Genomic DNA, 8,871 nt, shown 5'->3' with positions numbered 1-8,871 from the left:
AAGAAGTAGAGATGAAAGAAAATAAATCACTCAAATATATAAACTTTAAGCACATGGTGAATAAAAAATACCAAACAAAGTCATAGTACATATAGGATCATCCTAACCTTCCTAAGAAGGTTAGCCTATTATGCTAGACATTATCATGAAATTCTAGAGAGAAAATATGAGAAATGAGACTAAAATTTGGTAGAGTTTTGCTACCTAAAAATTACATAGAAAATGTGAAGAAAGTGTCCCTATTTATAGATGGAGAAAATGACTAAAAAGAAATTAAACAACAATTTTGGGTTTACAAAATAAATCTGAAATATTAATAATAAAATATGATTTTGAAAAATCAAATCTTATTATTAATATTAACTTAGCTATTTTGGTGTATGGTCAAAGTGCCCTTTTTCAAAAGCACCAAAAAGGATGAGCTTTAAAGCTCAAAATGACAATTTTGCAAGGCCCAAAGTGCACAAAACATGGGCTGAAGGGTGGCTGTGGAAGAGGAGACTTTGACCCACTCCCAACCAATGGGAGCGCACCACGTGGGCAGCTGGGTTGAAGATTGTTCGACCTGCTGGGATCCTTGGGCGTGAGAGGCTGGGTGCTGGAGAAGGCAAGTTGGGTCGGTGGGCCTTTGAAGCTCCTGCGTTGGCTTGGAGTGAGGCTTGGTTGGGTGAGGCGTGAGGCTTCAGCTGGAGTATTATGTTGGGTTTGGGCCTAATTTATGGGCTTCAGTTTTTGCAAAAATGTCAAATTTTCCTCATTTCTTCAACTTTATTTATTTATTTCTTCTTTCTTTTCTTTATGACAAAATGCATCTTTAATTCCTACAAAATAATAATAAATTAAATCATAATCAAACATTTTCATTTATAAAATAAATTATATTAATTCAATGAAAATATTAATTAAACTTAATTTATTTTGGTCATTAAAATCAATAAATATGCATTTTTCACCACTAATCACAACCCCAAACTAGCTTATTGCTAGTCCCTAGCAATTCAAGCGGATACAAATTATTACCAAGATGAATTATGTTTAGTGAGAATTTAGAAAATGCTACTTAAAACTATCAAAGTTGTAATTCAAGAGTTTTGTGTGTGTGCACCAAACCATATTGTTATTTCCAAAATTAACACAAACAATATTGAAAAATCACCAAAGAATAAAGTCTCAACTCCAAATCCTCACAAGGGTATTGAAAGTATTTTTATGGAAGATGGTTGACACTCTTGGAGTTGGAAATTTCTCAATTAACACTTAAAAATGGATGTTATCATTTTAGGACAAACAATGTTAATGAATATTGATCAAAAGATAGGCTAATCAGTTAATTGGAATCTAAATGACATTAGAACCTTCGGGATTTACAAAATGATATTAAGAGCTGAAATAAAGAACAAAACAAAAAATAAAATACACAAACTTTTTTTCTTTTGTTTTTGTTTTTGATGACATAAATTGAAAATAAATGTAGTAATGTTGATTTTTTTTTTGACAATTTTTTTTCCAACAAAACTACAAAAAATGTTGATGAAAAATGTTGCTCTTATTCCTTTTTATAATTTTTTTTGACAAGAGACAACATAAAAATACAAGAAATTTAAACGGAAATTACAATACAACATAGGCTCTTTAACACAAAAATTATCCCTCGAGTAAATGTCATGTTTTAAATCTCAAAAATTAATTTTACCAACTCAAATGATCAATAGAAGTTTTCAAAGTTGTTTTCTCATTCCCACATCTCACAAAAATTAAAAGCTTTAAACTTTAAGATTTTTCTCAATTGAATGTGTGTATTTTTTTTCAATGTTTGATTGTGCATGAAATTACTCTAAAAAAAATTACTTCCTAATAGTAAAAATAGCAAAAACTATCTCACCAAGATTTTGTTGTCATGAATTTTGCAAAAATTTAACTCAAAATTTCAAAATGGTAATTAAAATATATTTCAACACATGAATATGCATACTACCCCCAACTTTAATTGAGACATTGTCCTCAATGTCTAACATTAAGCGCATTGTGGGAGAAAAATAAAATATGATAACCAACAAAAACAACAAAACTCCAAAAAGTAAAACTCACAACATAAAATAAAGACACAAATTAAAATAAAGCACACTTAAAAAGAAAGATAAAACCTGATCAGTCTTTGGTAGACAAAAGCATCGCTCTCAGGTAAGTCTACCAACTTCATATTCGCGTACTATCCTGTATCAAAAATGAATTTTCTTTTATCCTGCGTCTCAAAAATAGAAGCGTTAGTAACATTTTCAGGATAAAGAAAATGTTTGGGCTCAAAATCGTGGAGGAAATTGGTTGAATGTTTCATTGCAAATATGTTTATGATTTCCTCAATGATTAAATCTATCACATCAGTACGATAACTTCCATTTTTCTTTGGAGTGGTTGGAAGAATTTCAGTATTGGAAATAGTGTCACTCCAAATGGTAATAACATCATCCTCATCGGGTTTAGAACTGAGAGTAGGGGATGGTGTTATGGCCTCAGGTTGGGATGGGAATTGACTTAAATTATGTGAAATAATAGCGTTGGTCAATTATGAAAGTTGAGTACTAGTTTCCCTAAAATCTTCCACAAATTGTTTATTGAATTCTCGTTGCTCCTCTATAAATGTATGTAAAGTATCCTCTAAATAATTCGTATTAGTGTAGGCATTATAGGGAGGTTCATGTGGGAAGTTAGGAAATTTTTGCTCAAAATTCATGTGAGGCGGTGCATGGTAGTTGTACTCGTGCTTCCAACTAAAATCTACGGGGTTGGTCCAACTAGAATTATGATTCCTATGGCCGACTCTTTCAAAGTCACAATAACGTTCATCATAATTTACCTCGAGAACCTCGTAACTTTCTCTTTCAAACTTAGTTTCTAAGACCTCAAGTTCTCGGTATTCTCTTACACTAAGTTTGTATGCACTCCTAAAACGACTAGTACCCTCAGTAGCACTAGAATTATTGTTGTTTCTAACTGAAGGATAATACATTGGAAAATACAGCTCGAAACATTTCTTCTCTTCATCATTCTTTTTTTTTTTTTTCTGAATTTTGCTTTTATGATTTTTTTTTAAAATTTTTGATTTTTTTTTATTTTGTTGTTTTACTTGTTTCCAAGTCGATTTGAGGTTTTTAGAATGGTCCCACTTAAGACCCACACTTTATCTAGAACTCCCCGAGGTTGCTAAATAATTGTGGAGGGGTTACAATTCATAAAAACGGTCATCTTACAACCAATACTTACTAGAACTCCCCGAGATTACTAAGTAAGTATGGATGAAACTTTACTCAAATTGTCCTTTAAGCAAAAATTGCTTATTTTGACAAAACAAGCTTTGTTTTTTTTATTATATATATTTTTTGTATTTTATGATTTTTTTTAACAAAAAAACAAAAAAAGAAACAAATCTAAACAATAGAAAAATAAAAATTATTTAAACAAAAGAAATAAGATGCTCACTAAACCTAAAAAAATAATAGGAAAAGGGAAACACTAATACATAAAATGGCTAAAAGAAATTCTAAAAAGGTAACATTTATTTATTTAATTTTTTTTTAAAGATGAGGAAAAACTATCTAAGTAAACAACAAAACTATCTAAAAAATATTATAAAAAAAATGAATATAAGGGCTAAAAAAAAATCTAAGAAAGTAATATTTTTTTTTTCAAAGATAGAGGAGAAACTAACTAAGTAAACAACAAAACTAAATTAATCATACAACCACATAAAAAAAAGTACAAAAGTAAGAAAAAAAATGTAACAAATCCTAAACACAAATAATTTTAAAAAATTAAATGAAAATTAAACTAGCAAAAGATAACAACCAATTTTTTTTTTTTAAGTTTTTTTTCTAAAAATAAAAAAAAGAAATAAAATAAAATAAGTTATTAAAAATAAATTAACAAGAGAAAAAAAACTAAATACACTCACAACAAGCTTTTTATTTTTATTTAAAATTTTCTTTTGCAACAAGCTTAAATTAACAAGGAAAGAGAGCACCAAAAAGGAAAACATGAAATAAGTTACTAAAATTAAATTAATAAGAGAGAAAGAAAAAAAAAAGAAGCTAAGTACACACACAACAACCCCCCCCCCCCCCCCTTTACAACAATAATAAATAAATAAAAAAAGAGAAAAAGAAAAATAATAACAAAATAAACTAAGAATAAAACTAACAAATCCTAAAAAAGAAATGATAGCAATTTTTTTTAGTTCAATAATGACAAAAAAAAATGACAAACTAACTAAAAAGGAACAATAAAAAAATGATAGTGATTTTTTTTACTAATTTTTTAAGGGTAAATAAGATAAATCTAAAAAAAAATCTTAAAGAAATATACACAAAAATAAAAGGATAGAATTAGTTACCTATTTTGCAAAATTTATCGAAAAACTTTTTCTTTTCACTATTACCTCCCCGGCAACGGCGCCAAAATTTGTTTAACGCCCAAATGTGACTTCCACTTAGCGGTAGTTGTAGTATAGATCGGGCGGTCGATTCCACAAGGAGGCAAATAAATAAAGTTAATCAATAAATAAAGTTTAAGAGATAAATAATATGAGGAAAATAGAACAAGTGATGTTTTTGTTGTTTTTGAGATTTAAAGATTAGAAATAAAGATAGATTAAAGTGTGATGTAACAATAGGTAGTAAGTAGGAAGGATCAAGAGTCACCAATATGTATACTTATTTATTTAGATCTTTGATTCACAAAAATTACACAAATGGATAGTTCACATCCCAACTATTCATTTGGAAGATTTAACATTGATGCACAAATATATTTTACAAAAATGTATTCGAGTGATTATTATTCTTTACCATGGAAGGATGAGATAAATCTTATGAGAAATCTAAAAATGACATTATACCATTGGCAATAACGCAATAAAATATTGGACATAAAACCTAACACAAATATTACTTTTACTATTTATAAAATACATAGAAAGAGCATGACTAATTCTATATAGATTTTAGCAAAAGTACATATATATATGAGTGAGATTGAGAAAATGATAGATATATTATCTATATTATCTTCACTAATTCGATAATACATAGAAAGTGCATGACAAAATCTATATACTATTAGTAAACATAAATATAGATAACAAGATGAAGAAGTAGAGATGAAAGAAAATAAATCACTCAAATATATAAACTTTAAGCACATAATTAATCAAAAATACCAAACAAAGTCATAGTGCATATAGGATCATCCTAACCTTCCTAAAAAGGTTAGCCTATTATGCTAGACATTCTCATGAAATTCTAGAGAGAAAATATGAGAAATGAGATTAAAATTTGGTAGAGTTTTGCTACCTAAAAATTACATAGAAAATGTGAAGAAAGTGTCCCTATTTATAGATGGAGAAAATGACCAAAAAGAAATTAAACAACAATTTGGGGTTTACAAAATAAATCTGAAATATTAATCATAAAATATGATTTTGAAAAATCAAATCTTATTATTAATATTAACTTAGCTATTTTGGTGTATGGTCAAAATGCTATTTTTCAAAAGCACAAAAAAGGATGAGCTTTAAAGCTCAAAATGGCAATTTTGCAAGACCCAAAGTGCACAAAACATGGGCTGAAGGGTGACTGTGGCAGAGGAGACTTTGACCCACTCCCAGCTAATGGGACGCACCACGTGGGCAGCTGGGTTGAAGATTGTTTGACCTGCTGGGATCCTTGGGCGTGAGAGGCTAGGTGCTGGAGGAGGCAAGTTGGGTCAGTGGGCCTTTGAAGCTCCTGCGTTGGCTTGAACTGAGGCTTGGTTGGGTGAGGCGTGAGGCTTCAGCTGGAGTATTATGTTGGGTTTGGGCCTAATTTATGGGCTTCAATTTTTGCAAAAATGCCAACTTTTCCTCATTTTTTCAACTTTATTTATTTATTTATTTCTTCTGTCTTTTCTTTATGACAAAATGCATCTTTAATTCCTACAAAATAACAATAAATTAAATCATAATCAAACATTTTCATTTATAAAATAAATTATATTAATTCAATGAAAATATTAATTAAACTTAATTTATTTTGGCCATTAAAATCAATAAATATGCATTTTTCACCACTAATCAAGTAACCCTACTGGTTTCTGATGTTCAACCTTGATCTGCTAACACATTAGACACCTGGCCACATACTCGGTTATGTCCCTCTTCATCCCCGGCCACCAATATAAAGTTCTCAGGTCCTGATACATCTTCGTGGTACCGGGGTGCAAAGAGTACGAGGTAGTGTGAAATTCATCCAGAATCTCTCGTCTGATAATAGTATCCATCGGAACATAGATCCAACCTTTATATCTTAGCAAACCCATTTATGATATTGTATAGTCCCTAGCCACTCTAGCTAGAATGTCCTATCTAATCTTCACCAGTTTTGGCTCTTGTATTTGACTCTCCTTTATCCTTTCTAGAAGAGTAGACTGCAGGGTAATGTTGGCTAACTGGCCCACTACTAACTCAACCCTGCCCTGGTCATATCCTCTGCCAACTCCTTGGATATCTTCCTTGAACTGTACAACTGTCCCGGACCTCTTCGACTTAGGGCATCTGCCACCACGTTGGCTTTCCCTGGATGATAGAGGATGTCACAATCATAGTCCTTCACCAGTTCTAACCAACACATCTGCTTCATATTCAAATCCTTATGTGTAAAGAAGTACTTGAGGCTTTTGTGGTCCGTATATATCACATACTTCTCCCCATAAAGGTAATGCCTCCATACCTTCAATGAAAAGACCGCATCTGCTAACTCCAGATCATGAGTAGGATACCTCTGCTCATAATCTTTCAACTGGCGTGATTCATAAGCAATCACATTCTCTGCCTGCATATGGACACAACCTGAGCTTTGTCTTGAAGCATCCCAATAACCATGAACTTCTACAGATTTGTCGAAAGACTCAGGACTGGGGCGGTAATCAAACGCTGTTTCAACTCCTGGAAGTTGTTCTCGCATTTGTCTGACCACACAAACTTCTGACTCTTGCGTGTCAATTCTGTCAGTGGGGTAGCTATCCTTGAGAACCCTTCCACAAACTTGCTATAATAACCTGCCAATCCAAGGAAGCTTCTAATCTCAGAGGAATTCCTTGGCCTCGGCCAATTCCTGACAGCCTCAATCTTAGCTGGGTCTACCTTAATCCCATCTCTACTAACAATATGACCCAAGAAAGTCACCTGAGGTAACCATAACTCAAACTTCTTAAACTTTGCAAACATTCTGTGTTCTCTCAGCCACTGTAAGAACAACCTGAGGTGTTGCTCATGCTCTTCCTCTGACTGTGAATATACTAAGATATTGTCCAGATAGTCCTTGAACACATATTTCATCAAATCCATAAAGGTTGTCGGGGCGTTAGTCAAACCAAATGACAAAATGAGGAACTCATAGTGCCCATATCTGGTACGAAAGGTTGTCTTTGGTATGTCTTCCTCCTTGATTCTCAACTGGTGATAACCAGACCGAAGATCTATCTTCAAAAACCCCATTTTACCTTATAATTGGTCAAATAAGTCATCTATCCTTGGTAGAGGATAACTGTTCTTAATGGTCAGCTTATTCAGTTCCCTGTAGTCTATGCACATCCTAAGAGAACTGTCTTTCTTCTTCACAAATAGGACTGGCGCTCCCCATGCCGAGAAACTGAATATGATAAAACCCAAGTTTAACAACTCTTGTAATTGTACCTTGAGTTCCCCCAACTCTATTGTGGCCATTTTGTAAGGTGCCCTAGACACTGGCTTTATCCTTGGTGCCAACTCAATAAGAAATTCTATTTCCTTGTGCGGCGGAAACCTTGGTAAATCATCTGGGAACACATCTTGGAATTCATAGACTAACCTAATCTCTTTTGGTCCCACTGGCATGACCTGAGTGGTATCCAGGTCTTTAGCCCTCAATGCTGAAATCATAGGTACTCGGGGTCCATGCACAGTGCCAACGAATACGAAGGGGTCCTCACCCTCAGGGTCAAAGGTTACCATCTTCTTTATACAATCAAAGGTTGCCCCATATCTAGTTAACCAGTCCATCCCCAAAATCATATCAAATTTGGTCATAACCAGCTTTATCAAGTCAATTGACAACTCCCTATCGTCCACTATCACTGGGAGTGATTTGACCCATCTCCTAGAAACCACTAACTCCCTAGTGAGTAATAATGTCCCAAACCCCACATCATAATAATCACATGGCCTACACAGTCTATCAATAATCCTACTAGAAACATAAGAATGTGTAGCACCAGAGTCAATCAGCATAGTATAAGAAATGCCAACATTAGAAAGCTGACCTGTGACCACCGGGGGCCTATCCTCAGTCTCAGCATGCATCAATGCAAACACTTGAGTTGGAGTCGAGCTGTCTGCCTTCTTCAGTTCCTCTTTCTTCATTCTTGGGTAGTCCTTCTTGAGATGCCCCCACAATCTCACATAAAATGCAGGCCTTCTCCCGACACTACCCCAAATGACGTCTTCTACATCTGGCACACTCTGGATATGTCCTCCAGTTCTCATTGCCACCTTGGCGGCCAATCTGTACACCTCGTGGCCTCCTGTCAGGACTAGAAGCCAAAAAAGTATCCTAGGTCTTCCTTTTCTGGTCACTAAGGCCTCCGCCCTTACCTGATCCTGTAAAGGGAGGTCTTGTCCTCCTCATATCCCTTCTTTCCGCATTCTCGTGCCAGATCTTGTTCTCAGCACCCTCAGCAGTAAGGACTCTCTCTACTACCTAAGCATATGTCGTCACTCCGGGTACTGTCGTAATTCTCACATCCTGGGCTATCATGGGTTGTAGCCCCTGAAGGAATATTTCTTTCCTTGTCCCATCAGTGGGT

This window comes from Humulus lupulus, chromosome 9, assembly GCF_963169125.1.
Source record: "Humulus lupulus chromosome 9, drHumLupu1.1, whole genome shotgun sequence".
Lineage (NCBI taxonomy): Eukaryota > Viridiplantae > Streptophyta > Magnoliopsida > Rosales > Cannabaceae > Humulus > Humulus lupulus.
Note: the sequence above shows the minus strand (reverse complement) of the source record.